Source organism: Microtus oregoni, unplaced genomic scaffold (genome assembly GCF_018167655.1).
Source record: "Microtus oregoni isolate MIOR12 unplaced genomic scaffold, Mior012 000048F_ref0000485, whole genome shotgun sequence".
In the NCBI taxonomy this organism is placed as follows: domain Eukaryota; kingdom Metazoa; phylum Chordata; class Mammalia; order Rodentia; family Cricetidae; genus Microtus; species Microtus oregoni.
This window is the reverse complement of record NW_024543222.1, coordinates 3,697,649-3,710,323: the sequence shown is the minus strand read 5'-3', so window position 1 is coordinate 3,710,323 and position 12,675 is coordinate 3,697,649.

The window sequence follows — 12,675 nt, the reverse complement described above, 5'->3', positions numbered from 1 at the left end:
ACATGGTGGCTCACAGCCACCTGTAATAAGATCTGGTGCCCTCTGTATGCATAATTAATAAATAGATAAATCTTTTTTTTTTTTTTTGATTTTTCGAGACAGGGTTTCTCCGTAGCTTTTGGTTCCTGTCCTGGAACTAGCTCTTGTACACCAGGCTGGCCTCGAACTCACAGAGATCCGCCTGCCTCTGCCTCCCGAGTGCTGGGATTAAAGGCGTGCGCCACCACCACCCGGCAATAAATAAATCTTTAAAAAAAAAAAAAAGAAACCCAATCCAAGCGTGTGTCCGTGCCCAGCTGTCCCCATCACAGCGCCAGCAAGCGATGTACTCCACTCCCACGAACTTCGCCATGCCTGTGCTCAAATCGAAAGAAGAAAACCACTGTTGGGGCTGGAGAGATGGCTCAGCAGTTAAGAGCACTTGCTGTTCTAACAGAGGAGCTGGGCTTGGTCCCCAGCACCCACACAAGGCAGCTCACAGCCACCTGTAACTCCCGTTCCTGCTCCGGGAGATCTGACACCATTGGGCCTCAATGAACCCCTACATTTGTGTGTACCTAAGCTCATACAGGAACACAGACACATAAAAATAAGTTCAAAAAAATTTTAAAGAAAACCATGTTACTTTGAGGTGTGGTTCACATGAGTGATCCCCAGCACTTAGGAGGCTAAATCTGGAGGGTTGTGAGTTCAAGACCAACCTAGGCTAAGTAGCAAGAGCCTGTCTCAAAAAAAAAAAAAAGGAGGAAGGAGAGAAGGAAAGGTTAATTCAGAAGCAGAGGCAGAAGGATCAGGAGTTCAAGGTCATCCTCGGCCACACGGTTTCTAAGTTTCTAACCAACCTAGGCTGTATCAAGTGACTCAGTCTTTAAAAAAAAAAAAAGTGGAGGGGAAGGGAAGCTGAAGCTGGGAGGTAGCCCAGTTGGTAACATGCTTGTCTTTAAGCACGAGGTTCTGACTTTGATCCCCAGAACCCACATTTAAAAAGCCAAACATTGTTGTGGCATAGGATCGATCGCAATTTCAGTGTTAGGGAGCTGGAAGAGGCAAATCCTGGGGCTGGCTAAGCAGCCAGTCAGCCAGCCTGGCCTACTCAACAAATACCAGGTCCCACTGAGATCAAGCCTCAAAAAACAGGGTGGGTAGCACATGAGAAATGATGTAACTCTTTTTTTTTTCTTTTTTTGGTTTTTCGAGACAGGGTTTTTCTGTGAAACAGCCCTAGCTATCCTGTGAACTCAGAGATCCGCCTGCTTCTGTGATAAAAAGTGTGCGCCATTAGATTTATAGACGTGCCTGCATGCTCTTTCACATACAAGCATGCACTCTCACACGTGAACTCAGGAGACATCGAGAGAGAGATCCCATAGCCTTCCTCCTCTGAAACTGGAGTAGGGGCCAGGGCTGCAGTCCATGAACTCATTAACCCATCAGCCCAACCCCCATGGCCATCTAACCCCTCCCAGGCAAAGAGACCAAAGAGCAAAAGAAAAAAGCCAGGTGAGGCAGCACTGAGGGTGAGGACAGCAGCTCCCAAGTACCTCGTGAGCATGGAGGAACTGGCAGTCTGTCCTCGTCCACTGCTGACTGACCGGCAGTTCCTTACAATAACACATTTACTCCCCAGCTAATTGCTTGTTTATATAAGTGATAACTGTCTGCTTAGGGCCCTTCAAAGACTGGGGAGAGCCCCACCAGACAATAAACAAAGCTAGCGTTTACCATCTAGGTGCTGTTGGGAGGATTAGGCCCCTCCTACGCACCTTGAGGTGTGTATTTACTATTTGCTTAGTCATCTGTGGTTATCTTCTATAGTTCAAGATGAAATCTATGTATGAAAAGGAGTTTGAGCAAGACGCGGCCCACACCTGTTATTCCAGCATACAGCAGGCTGCAGCTGAAGAAAGTAGGAGAATTCAAGGTCATCCTCCTCAGGCCTGAGACCCTGTCTCAAAACAGAATCCTCAAAGGCTAGGCATGGTGATACATGCTTTAATCCCTGAGTATATGCTCTCCCATACCAAGAAAAAAAAAAAGTTTGGAAAAGAGCCAGCTTTTGTGGCTCTTACTTTATGGAAGACACTCACCCACAAGCAAGTTCCTCCCTCTATTTCCCCTGAATCCCAAATACAGCCTGCTGTTCCTGATCACAGTGTTGCTTGGAAAACCCGCCTTCCACACATGCCCTTTCCATGCCTGTCTGTCAAGGCGAACCCCATCTCAGCTCAAATCCCACCTGCTCCCTGACATCAACCTGTGAGCCCATGCTCGTGGCTGCTTTTCTCCCTCAGAAGGCCGAGTGTAGGAACTCACCTGCTACACGTAGGTGCTCCCAAGCCTCCAAAGTCAAAAGGAATAGGTACCGTGTGCCCATATTGTTCCCATTTCCAATAGGAAGATGCTGCAGCTCACCCAGGTACAGGAAGCAGGAACTCACCTGAGGTTCATAGGAGTCCACAGCCAGGTCTCCCTCAAACATGGCCAGTCTACCAGCCTCACAGGGAAAGCCTATTGCAGCTACCCAACAGTGACTCAGGCCTACTCACTGTCCTTATGACCGCTACCTTGCCTGTCTCCACGCTCACTCTCCTCCTCCTCTTGGAGACAGGGTCTGGTTTTGGTTTTAAGATGTTGCTTTTTGCCTGGCAGTGGTGGAGCACGCCTTTAATCCCTTTAATCCCAGCACTCAGGAGGCAGAGGCAGACAGATCTCTGTGAGTTCGAGGCCGGCCTGGTCTTCAAGAGCTAGTTCCAGGACAGGCTCCAAAGCCACAGAGAAACCCTGTCTTGAAAAACCAAAAAAAAAAAAAAAAAAAAAAAGCTTTTATTTTTTTATTTATATATGTGTGTATGTGCTACCAGTGCATTGCCCACAAAGGATTCCCTGGAATTAAGAGTTACAGGTTGTTGTGAGCTGCCCAACGTAGGAGCTAGGAACTGAGTTCAGCCCTTCTAGGAGAGCAGCAAGCTTTCTTAACCAGTGAGCCATCTTTCCAGCACATGAGACCGGCTCTTTCTAGGTAATTTAGGCAGGTTTCAAGCTCCTGGCTCAAATGATCCTTTTGCCTCAGTTTCCTCGGGAGGTAGGATGACAGAGCCAACCAGCACACCAGGCCAGCCCCGGTGGATTTGTCTTTTGTCTTTTTCTTTAGTTTTCAGAGGCAGAGTCTCCATGGCAGGCAGGGTGATGGAAGACTCACAGTCCTCCTGGCACAGCCCCCCAAGTGCTGGGATTGTTGGCTGGACAGCACACCCTGCTCTTCTCTTTCCCCCAACTCACCTCCTTGCTGCTGCTGTCTATTGTTCCTGTATTTGAATTTAGACACCACCTCTCTTCCTTTTTAAAAACCAAGTCCTGGATCAAACCTAGTGGGTCACACCTAAAATCCTAGCCCTGCAGAAGATGAGGTAGGATAAAGAATGTAAATTTGAGACCAGTTGCGGGTACATGGTGATCTCAGTCACGCATCGTCTTGCCTGCCTTCGTGGAAGTCTATTTTTGGTTGTTTTGTTTGTGACAGAATCTCTTTCTGCCTGGAACTTAAAATCCTCTGGCCTCAGTCTACCGAGTGGTGGGATTCCAGGTATACACCACCCCCACACAGACTCCTGGTCTTCAACCTTTCTCCAAGAACTCTGGCAGAGAAGTAATGGAACCGCCTTGAAATGGGATTGCGAACTCTGTGCTTTTGAAACTGTTTCCCGGCCAGGCCTGGCAGGCAGGCACCCTATCTCATTGCTCAGTTCTTTCCCTTTAGGTTCAGTCTGGGGTTTGGGGGTTATTTTTACTCTGTGCGTCCTGACACTCGGTCTCCAAACACAACTCTGACAGTAGCTCTGTTCTGATCTAGAAGCCGCCGGAAGGCAGGACACAAGGCTGCTCTAGCTGAGCCTCAGAGCGCAGCCGACCCGGCCAAGACGGGTAAGCATGTTGACCTGGCAAGGCACATCCTGGGGGTTTCCCACTTCTGTGTGCACGAACCAGTGCTCCTGTGCACACTAAGCACTTCCTTCCTCTTCTGGCCAAACCCTGCACTGTGTTTATGAACAGCCGCATGCTGGGTCCAGAGATTAATCAGTGTGCTCTGCGTCTGGGGGTCAGGAAACAGCACTCTGCGGTTTGTTCACTGTGGACAGGGAAGCTTCACTACCGAACTGTAAAACAATCGGAGCTTTATCTTAAATAAGCTCTGGTCCAGGATTTTCTTTTTCTTTTCTTTCCTTTTTTTGAGACATAGTTTACTCTGTAATCTAGGCTGGCCTGAAACATGCTATATACTCCAGGCTAACCTTGAACTCTTGGCAATCCTCCTGCTTCATTCTCCTGACTGCTAGGATCACAGATGTGAGCTTATGCCTGACTTTTCCAAGATCAATCTCTCTCAATTCCCTGTCCCCGCCCCCACTTCACAAGGCCCGTCTCCCCTTCTCCCCCATCCCCATGCTCTCTTCTTCACCACCCAATTACTTCTTAGGGCCTTGGAAGTTATTGGAACCTTATTGTCTTATGAGAAACTTTGTATCTCTTTTAACATTGCTCTCTTCTCTGCTGGGTCCTGGTTAGTTTGAATTCCTATCCTGGACTTGGGTAGCCCACACTCCAAGGCCTCCAACCCCACCTCATCTAGGGGGGTGACATCATCCTCAAGGGTACTCAAGAGACAGAGGCAGGGAAATCACTGTAAGTTTGAGGCCAGCCAGGGCTGCATAGGGAGATTTAAAAAAAAAAAAAAAAAAAAAAAAAAAAAATATATATATATATATATATATGGCTGGGCACACGCCATTAATCCCTGCACTTGGAAAGCAAAGGCAGGATCTCTGAGTTCAAAGCCAGCCTGGTCTACAAAGTGAGTTCCAGGGCAGCCAGGACTGTTATACAGAGAAACCCTGTCTTTTTTTTTTATTAATTAATTTATTTATTATGTATACAATATTCTGTCTATGTATATGCCTGCAGGCCAGAAGAGGGCACCAGACCCCATTACAGATGGTTGTGAGCCACCATATGGTTGCTGGGAATTGAACTCAGGACCTTTGGAAGAGCAGGCAATGCTCTTAACCTCTGAGCCATCTCTCCAGCCCGAGAAAAACAAAATAATCCAAAAAAAAAAAAAAACAAAACAAAACCAAAAACCCAAAACCTGTGGTCTCCATATGCACATGCACACACAGCCCTCACGTAAATATGTACATACAGGCAAATAAAATAATAAAACAAGTAATAATTTAAAAAAATCCCTGCATGGGGCTGGAGTACAGCTCAATGATAGAATGACTGTTTACCATGAGTTCTAATCTGACGGAGGTGGTCTGAGAGAAAATGGCCTCCTTAGGCTCCTGCATCTGAGAGAGAATGGCCTCTATAGGCTCTTGCATTTGGATGTTTGGTTCCTAGTTGGTAGACTGTTTAGGAAGAATTAGGAGGTGTGGCCTTGTTTGAGGAGTTGTGAGGTTTCAAAAACCTCACACCGGGCCCAGGCACACTTTCTTTTTGCCTCCATCTTGTGGGAATGATGTAAACTCTCAGCCATTGCTTCAGCACCACGTTTGCCTGCTGCCATGCTCCCAGCTGTGATCACCGTGGACTCCCCTCAGAAACTGTAAGAAAGCAAATTCCCAATTAAATGTTTTCTTTTATAAGCTGCCTTGGTCATGGTGTCTTTTCACAGCAGTAGAACAATGACTAAGACTCCTAGTATTGCAAAACAATAATCAAATAAAACAATAAAACTAAACCTGATGACTTTAATCCCAGAACTCATGAGACTGGGGCAGAAGGATTACCCGAAGTTCAAGACCAGTCTGCTTTACATAATGAGTTCCAGGCCAGACTGGTCTAAAGACCAAGACTCAGGCCCAGTAGTGGTGGTACACACCTTTAATCCCAGCACTTAGGAGGCAGAGGAAAGCAGATCTCTGAGTTCAAGACTAGCCTGAACTACAGAGCAAATTCCAGGACAATCAAGGTACATAGAGAAACCCTATTTCGAAAAATAACTAACTAAATAAAAATAAATGAACCTGTAGCCACTCATAGCAGACACACCCGCCATCCCAGCACTCAGGAGGCTACTGCAGGAAGTTGGGTGCACGGCTCTATTCCCAGCACTCAGGAGGCAAAGGTCAGTGGGTCTCTGTGAGTTCGAGGCCAGCCTGGTCTGCAGAGTGAGTTCCAGGATAGCCAAGGCTGCACAGAGAAACCAAAAAAGAAAATGAAAATAAGTCAACTAGGTAACTAGCTAATAATCAACTCCCAGATGCAGAGATAAGCGAACAATCTTGAGCTTACACCATTGCCCAAGAGCCTAGTTGTCTGAAACCAGTGACACCCTTTCCTCCTCCACTTCAGAGAAATCACATGACCCTTCTGGAAGTAACAGAGTGTGCTTCTTCTGAGCTGATTGAAAGCTTCATAGGCTTTTGTGGTCTGTGGAGGAGCAACTTTGCTTTGACTCAACCTTAGCACCAGGATGACAAACAATAGGGACAGCTGTGTGTCAATAAAACTTTATTTACAAAAACAGGCCCCAAGGCTTCAGCTAGCCAGCTGGAAGAGTCAACCGTCTGGAAAATGATGTCACTGCCCTGAGGGTAGTTTTTCTTGACCCACTGACCTTAGCAAGGGTGAGTTACAGCAACTTAACTTAGTCTAACCTGGTGAGCCTGAAAAATCTTGGGGCCAATTTGTCAGCACTGGCACTTTTTCCCCAGAGAGAGGAAGGACCACCCCTCCACACTCAGAGCAGGTGCCGACCAACCCTGGGCTCCCCCAGCTCAGTCCTCCTCCAGGCTCACCACCTTCCCAACATGTGTTTCAAGTGGGACTTTTTGAGCACCAGCCCCATCCAGGCTTTTTTTTTTTTTTTTGGTGTTATTTTGGTGTGAGGACTGGTGCTTGCATCTCAAATGCTTCACCAACTGAGTCAACTTCCCAAGTCGCCACATTGGCTTTTGTTTTCAATTTTTTAAGGTGTGCCCTGTCCCCTCCCACACTCCCCCAATTTCTCTCCCCTCGCTTCCCCTGGACAATAGCACTTCCACCTTCATTTATCCGTGTACAATTTTGTGTACTATATAAAAATCTAGGAACACAGATAAGAGGCAGTACACAGTACTTGTCCTGCTGAAACTAACTTCCTTCACTTACTATGATTGTCTCTGGTTTTCTGCAAGTGATATGTGGAGCCTGTCCTGGAACTCGCTCTGTAGGCCAGGCTGGCCTTGAACTCACAGAGATTCGCCTGCCTCTGCCTTCTGAGTACTGGGATTAAAGGCCTATGTCACCCCTGTCCTGCAACTTTGTTCTTCTTTATGGCTGACAGAAACTCTGCTGTGCAGGAGCTGGAGTGGTGATGGCTCAGTTGAGAGCTCTCGTTTCTCGATTCTCAGCACCCACATGGTGGCTCACAGCCATCTGTATCTCCAGTTTCATGGGATCCAGTGCTTTCTTCTGACCTCCGTGGTCACCCGGCAAGCACTTGGTACACAGGCCCACAGGGAAACATTCATACACATGGGATAATAAGTATAAGAATATTTTATTCCACTGTGTATGTCCAGTGCATCTTCCTTCACCTTTCCTTTTCTTGGACAAGGTTGGTTCCATGACTCAGCTGTTGTGCACACTGCTGCAGTCAACATGGATGTGCAAGTGTCTGTGACATATTGTCCTGGAGGCCTTCTGGTAAATACCCAGGAGTATTTGGTCTCGGAGTCTACCACACCCAGGAGTGGTAGAGCTGGGTCTCCTTGGATATTTGAGATGGGGGTCTTGCTATGTATCCTTGGCTAGCCTCTGGAGCTCTTGAGTGCTGGGATTACAGATATATCCCACCACACTCAGCTCCCAAGTGCTTATGACCCACTTCCATTTCCTTTATTTACCCAAATCCATCCCTGCTTCTGCTCTAATGAGCCTCCTCGGACTATTTCCTTATGATCTATAATCGCTAGCTTGATAAGAATTGCCTCACTGAGTCACGAAAAGGATGAAAAGCCAGCTTGTTCAGAGAGGTATCCAATTGGTTAGGGGCTCCCACTAATATGAGGGAGATACGAGGGATGAACTGAGTCTCACCGATAGGCAGACCAAAGCCACTGTAGTTCCTGGAAGGTCAGGAATTGAGAACTGGAGAACTGGAGAATGACTGATGGGAATTTTGCCATCAAGACAGGTTAAGAAAGCAGAGCAGGAATTTGGGAAGGGTCTTCCTGGGGACTGCAAAGGTGCCGGCTTTAGACCTCTTGAATTGTGCTCAGTAGGGAAGTACACGGAGGCCCGCATGGCTCCTTAGAGTGTGTGTGTGTGTGTGTGTGTGTGTGTGTACAGGCTTTGGGTCTTTGTTTCTCGTATATATTGCTCTATTAAGTGAGGAGAGTGAAGAACAGAGCTAGGGCAGGGCTGGCTCGCAGCCCCTTCAGTAGACAGCTGTTCTCAACGGAGAGCTGGAATGCCCAGCTCCAAGGCCTCCGCATTACTTTCCCCAAGGAGATTCTGACGACTGAACAGGAAGCAATAGTCCAGTTTGAGGAGGAGGAGACTGTGCGAGAGGCAGTCCCTCAAACCCTCCCTCCCTTTGTCTCCCTTCCTCTGAGGACTAAGACACACCTAGCAACCCAAGGTGGGGCTGTCTTATCACCTGCCCGCCAGGTACTGCACAGGGTGTTCAGACCACAGAGCTGCTTTGGGGGAATGGCCTTAACTAGGCTGGGAGTGGTCTGGCCTTTGTCCTTTGTGAGGCTCCTGACGGTTTGTGGAAAACATAATCTGGTATAAACCAGCAGGGACTCATCCCTGAGGGATTAGCAGTGGTTTTCTGTCAGCAACAACACAGAGGAAAGGTGTTTCCTATCTTGTCAGTACCACCTAGGGAGATTCCAGCAGGCTGACTGGACTGGAAAGTAGAACGTAATGTTTAGGGGCATGCGCATAGTGAGTCTACATACTGAGTTTCAGGACAGCGAGGGGTAGGTAGACAGCATAGCCTTTGATTGTATACACTGGGGTGTGGACTCAAATCTCAGTTTTGCCCTGAAGTCAGCAAGTTTCAGGCCAAGCAGAGCTACTTAGGAAGACCCTGTCTTTTATTTAAAAAAAAAAAAAGTGGAAGTATTAGAGGAAGACAGGCAGGAAACGAGGGAGGGAAGGGAAGAAAGGAGGGTGGGGATGAAATAAACTTCCTGACACACCCAACCTTGATCTTGTTCGTTGTGAAGGTAACTACCTGACCTTGCCTTGGAGGAGGATTCTGTGTGTTCCCCAAGCTTTAGGCTTCTTAGGAATTCCGCACCCTCCTCTCTCTCTCTCTCTTCTCGAGACAGGGTTTCTCTGTAGCTTTTGGAGCCTGTCCTGGAACTAGTTCTTGTAGAACAGGTTGGCCTCGAACTCACAGAGATAGGCCTGTCTCTGCCTCCCAAGTGCTGGGATTAAATGTGTGTGCCACCCCCGCCTGGCTTGAATTCGGCACCCTTAAATTCTTTTTTTTTTTTCACCCTTAAATTCTTTCTCTCTGTTTTGTTGGAGCTGTTTGGGTCCAGGGCATAAGAGGTAGAAAGGAGGAAGAGCCTGGAAGCTGATGTGGGCTTCTGATCCCAACCCTGGGATCAGATGTTCAAGGTCAGTTTTGGCTGCCTAGTGAGTTCAAAGCCAGCCTGGGTTATGTGAAGACTCCATCTCAAAGAACAAAGTAAAAACAAAAACGGACAAAGATGTGGAAAGGAAGGAAAAAGGAATAGCCAGGAAATCAATCGAGGGTGCTGTAAAAGCGAGGGTGGGACCGCCAGCTCTCTATCCTTCTCTATCATTACTGAAACGAGCGGGTAGGTATCCTTCTGCCCCTCAGGACCTCCCCGGCGGATACCTCAGCGCCTCTGAAACCACTTGAGCCCCACTGAAGTGATCACTGGTCGTACAGGAGGTAGCGGGGTGCGGCACCACGTGTCACTATGTGATATGTGAAGAATCCTTTCCTCCCGTGTCCCTCAGTGCCTCGCCCGGAAAATGGGATCCCTGGTGGTTCCCACATGAAAAGGAGAGGTGCCTAGCTCCCCGGAAGTGCTAAGCATGGGGCTGCTTAGAATTAGGATCCAGCAGCTGTGAGCCTGCTTTGGGGCTGGCTCACAAAAATCTCGTTCCACGTGCACCACACAGGGAAAGACAGACTCAGATTGTTGCTGCATCATCGCCAGCTCTGTTGCCCTGCCGTTGATGCAGACAGGATTTTGTTCTGAGGCTATCGCTGTGTTTCATTTGTTATTAATGGGCATGTTTTTATGGCAGTGTTTCACTGGCCTTGCATTGTCCTCTCAGATTAAGATAATAACACCTTCAGTTAATAATACCTTCCTCTTGATTTGCTTTCATCTCAAGAGCTCAAAGTCCTCCGCAAACATGACCTCATTCATTCTTCGCTGGTCCAGGGAGCCGGGCACTCCTTCGGCTCCCAGCCATTCATCTTCGACCAGATTCTCAGAAGCCTAAGTATGGATTAAGCCCTTCCACCTGGCAGGAGTGTGGATCACAGGCACAGCTCTGGAGCTTTCCTGCCTTCTCCTGGAATGACCTTAGACCACAGATCTCCTGAGCCCCAGCCCTTCTGGCTTAGGAGCTCGGCTGCTACACCCATCCCAGGTGTCCACAGCTGTGTCCACACAGGGAAAACATTAGATAATCCTTAGGGAAGAGATAAATTGCCTTGATGTCCAGGAAATAACAGGTTTGTCAGCTTTCAACTATTACCTCCCTTGAGGGTTTGTATTTGAATTCTCTACATAGCCCAGGCTAGCCTCCAACGCGTGAGCCTCTTGCCTCAGCCTCCCAAAGGCTGGGATGACAGGCCTTCGTACACCTTGGTGCGCATGAGAGCTTTTCAATTGAGACCTGGAGGCTATAGGCACGTTCTCTTAAAATGGCTGGACCCAAGCTAGACCTTGCTACTCACCACCCTGGCATGTTTGACACCTGGATGCACTTGTGAAAGTCCGGAGCCCACAATGACAGTGCTTCCTTGTTCTGGGGAGCTCTTGGCCCAAGAGCCTGGCAGTGCAGACTGCTGGCTGGTCCCTTGTTTTCACCTTGCAATTACCCGGGAGAGAAGAGCTGGAAGTTGTTCAGGTGCCGCCCACTCTGTGCATCCACATTTCTGCATCCAACCAAACTGTAATTAAAACAACAACAACAACATTCAGACAGAAAACGGTGTCTGTCGGACTTTTCTAAAACATGCACATACTTTTCTTCTTATTTTTTGAGCAACACAGTACAACTATTTTAATAGTGTTTACATCCTGTTAATCATCATGGGGTGTTTTAGAAATTATTTAAAATATATGGGAGGTTGTGTAGGGGTTATGTACAAATGCTATGCTATATTATGCTGTGCTATATAAAAGGAGTTGAAGCCGGGCGGTGGTGGCGCACGCCTTTAATCCCAGCACTCGGGAGGCAGAGGCAGGTGGATCTCTGTGAGTTCGAGACCAGCCTGGTCTACAGAGCTAGTTCCAGGATAGGCTCCAAAGCCATAGAGAAACCCTGTCTCGAAAAACAAAAACAAAAAAATAAATAAATAAAAAATAAAAAAATAAAAGGAGTTGAGTGTCCACAGATTTTGGTCACTCTAGGGGCCCTTGAAACATGGATATTAAGGCTGTCCGACAACATTCATGACCTCAGCCCATGGGAATTTTGTGGTATCCAAGAATAATTTTAGCACTCCTACTTCCTCAAAACAAACAAACAAACAAACAAACTGAAAGACAAATTACAGGAGATTAACTCGTTCTAGCGCCCAAAGCAGTTTTGTTGTCTCAGGGCCCTGGGGAGATAGCTAGGGTTTCCTGCACGCTAGGCAAACTGTCCACCGCTGGGTTCACTCCTAGCAGTGCTTTAACTGGTATGCAAACATTGGCTGTAACCTTATCCTTCTGTATATTCTTCTCAAAATCGGTCAAGTGTCTTTAGGTGGAAAATCGAGTCCCTTTAAGTAAAATAAAAACAGGGCTGTGGAGGTGATGCAGGGAGACAGGACTCCCACACACCTGCCTCCCGCAGCTGAGTGGATAGGAATAGGGCTTGCTTTCTTCTTGTTGTCCTTCTGTTCTACACATCCCTAATGAGTTAAAATACACTCTGCAATTAGTTCTGATGAAAAACAGTGTAAGTCGTCTGGAACCAGAGGCTCCTAGAGTAAGTCCCTGATCCTGTCCTCTAGATCAGGGAGGGAATCGTCCCAGGCCCCCTTCCCCATGGCACAGAGCCACAGATATGTGAGGCTTTTACTCTACAACATGTAGTATTTACCTATAAGCCAAGTTCATCATCCCATGTATCTTAAGTCATCTTTAAGTCAGTTTAATACCCAATACAATGGAAATTTTATATGGATATATGTGCCATACATTGTTGCTCAGGGAATAGTGGATGACAAGGAAAAAAAAAACCTTCATGCTGAAACCATATACATTTTTTGTTTGTTTGCTTTCGTTTTCGTTTTTGGAGACAGGGTTTTTCAGTAGTTTTGGAGCTTGTTCTGGAACTAGCTCTTGTAGATCAGGCTGTCCTGGAATTCACTTTGTAGAGCAGGCTGGCCTCTAACTCACAGAGACCCACCTGCCCCTGCTGGGATTAAAGGTGTGCGCCACCACTGCCCTGCAAAAAAAAAAAAAAAAATTTAAG